The sequence below is a fragment of the Mirounga leonina genome, unplaced genomic scaffold, assembly GCF_011800145.1.
Source record: "Mirounga leonina isolate KUSES-001 unplaced genomic scaffold, KU_Mleo_1.0 Mir_127, whole genome shotgun sequence".
In the NCBI taxonomy this organism is placed as follows: Eukaryota; Metazoa; Chordata; class Mammalia; order Carnivora; family Phocidae; genus Mirounga; species Mirounga leonina.
In genome coordinates, this window is record NW_023270316.1 from 28,602,459 (window position 1) to 28,605,000 (window position 2,542).

A 2,542-nucleotide genomic window follows, 5' to 3' on the forward strand; every position below is an offset into this window, starting at 1 on the left:
CTTTTTTTTTTTCTATTTAAATGTTATATTTGCCTCCCTCTAATAAACCTTTATTTCACTCAAGTTGAGCAATAAATCTTCCACACTGAAGTATCTTCCTTGCCCAATTAATCCAAAGGAAAAAAAACTGAAATGATTAGTATAGAAAAATGTAGGGACTAACACACCCTTTTAATATGTTTTTAATATTTTTAAGGTTTAAAAAGTGTTTACAGTTTGTAATTACTAGTTGGAAAACATTATCTGAATGAATACCCTAATGGCAAACTACTATAGAATGTTTCAGTTGCACATGGGGCAGAGGGGTAGGGATTCTCTTCACAGCACCCCAGCTTTCTTCATGAGAAGGTTAGAGGTACACTGGTTTGTATTATTGCTACATCCATTAGGTGATTGGTTCTTTTCCTTCCGCAAGGGCTTTATTTGACAGAAAGGTATTATGCTTGACCTCCAAATTTGGCTGACAATTTACTGATGAGATTCATAACTTTGGACTGCTCTGATATTTTGACATATTCGCTGGGTTCTGGGCCACATCCTGGAAGGCCACCATAACTTCTGGATCCTGCATGGCTGCGAGAACCTCTGGATCACTAAGAATTTCATTGAGCCCAGGCATTCCTGCCATTCCAGGCATCCCCCCCTGCTATACCAGGCATTCCTCCAGGAAAATTACCAGCCATTCCCCCAGGAAAGCAACCTGGGAGAGAGCCATACTGAGCTCCTGATTGTCGTCTGGCTTCTTCCTCCCTCTGGGCTCTTTCATGTTCTTCTCAAGGCTTCTTAACCCTTTCTATTCTTTCTTTGATCTCTCGCTCTTCACGTTTTTGCTCATACTTTCTCCGACGTTCAGCAATTTTCTGGGCCCTCAGTTGAACTTCTTTCAGCACTGCACTAGCATCTTCATCGTAATCCAGTTTACAAGCAAGGGCAAGATCATGTGCTGCTTCTTCCCAATGGCCCAGAAGTCTGTGCGCTTTCCCTCGCCACTTATGAGGCTGAGCTAAATCAGGATTTATTTCAATAGCTCTGTCACAGCCTCAGATGGCAGCATTTGGCTTCTGTAATTTGATGAAGACACCGGCTCTCTTGGCATACTGAATGGCCAAGCGAGGATTCAGTTTGATGGCATCTGTGAACAAGTCAACGGCTTTCTGTAGTTCACCATCATTTAGGGCATCAATGGCAGCCACTTTTTTATCATTTGCCTGGTCCATCATTTCCTCGGTTATCTCTACATTTTCATCTCCCATTTCTTGAGAGGCATCAGTATCTGGTTCAATCACACCTTCATTGTCAATTTCTAGATCACTTTCCTCACTTGATGGTTCGTCTGTCTTTATGTTTTCCTTCGCCTTCTTACTATCTGTTTTTTCTTCCTTGATAATGTCTTCTGATTCAGTTTTATGAGTGGCAGGTGGTATTTTACCCCCCATGCTCTCCACCCACTCCCGCAGGAAGCGCATTTCCTTGGTGTGCAGAACGCTCGGATCCTGCTTACACATTTTCACGAAAGCCCGAACCTCGCTCACTTTGCGGGGGTCCATGGGCAGGGGGCAGGCACGGCTGAGGTTGCGGCCCGATTCCAGGCGTGGGTACTAGCTCAGCGTGATCGTGTGAAAGGGGGCGGCTGCCACGAGGCAGAATCTGCAACCAGATTCTTAACCCACACAAACTGTAATCTAATAAATGTTTGCTGTTTTAAGGCATTACATTTTGAGGTATTTGTTACACAACATTAGATACCTAATACATGTGGGTCATAAAGAGAATATACCTAGTCATGAGGAAGGTAAGACTCCTGGTTGTATAATCTGACTTCAGAGTTACAAACAAAAACATGAGGCCCCTTAAGAAGAACAGGAAAAGCAATATATCGTAGAGTCTCAGACTAGAACACTGCTTAGGGATCAGAATGTGATTCAAGACTTAACTCGCCCCTAATTTACTAGGTCATCTCATTTTCCCCTTCAATAGCTGAAATCTATGGACACTTACCCTCATGCTCGGCTAGTAGAAATTCCATTCTGCTTTTACAGCTCCTTCTGTTTCTAAGCAACCATCTCACCATTCATAGTTCATGACTTCTGCTTCTACATGGTTTTGGTTACCTCATGGACCCTGCAGCCTGCCTTCTGTCTATGTGTTTGTCAGCTCCTATATCTATTGCTTGTTTGCTAGGGCTGCCATAACCAAGTGCCACAAACTGGCTTAAACAACAGAAATTTTGTATCTCATAGTTCTGGAAGCTAAAAGTCTAGGATCAAGGTGTCAGCAGGGTTGGTTCTTTCTGAGGGCAATGGGGGAGAATCTGTTCCATGCCTCCTTCTTAGCTTATGGTGGTTTGCTGCTAATATTTGGTGTTTCTTGGCTTGTAGAAGCAACACCTCGATGTCTGCCTTCATCTTAACATGGTACCTGTATCCAAATTTCCCCTTATTATAAGACCACCATCTTAACTAATTACATTTGCAATGATTCTATTTCCAGATGGGGTCACATTATAAGGTACTGGGGTTTAGAACTTCAACATATGAATTGG

General features: G+C 42.8%; 1 pseudogene; it reads right to left on the bottom strand.

The window, feature by feature from the left end:
* Nucleotides 1-437: 437 nt before the first annotated feature.
* On the bottom strand, nucleotides 438-1,547 carry LOC118009145 (annotated as a pseudogene).
* Between the last annotated feature and the right edge of the window lie 995 nt (nucleotides 1,548-2,542).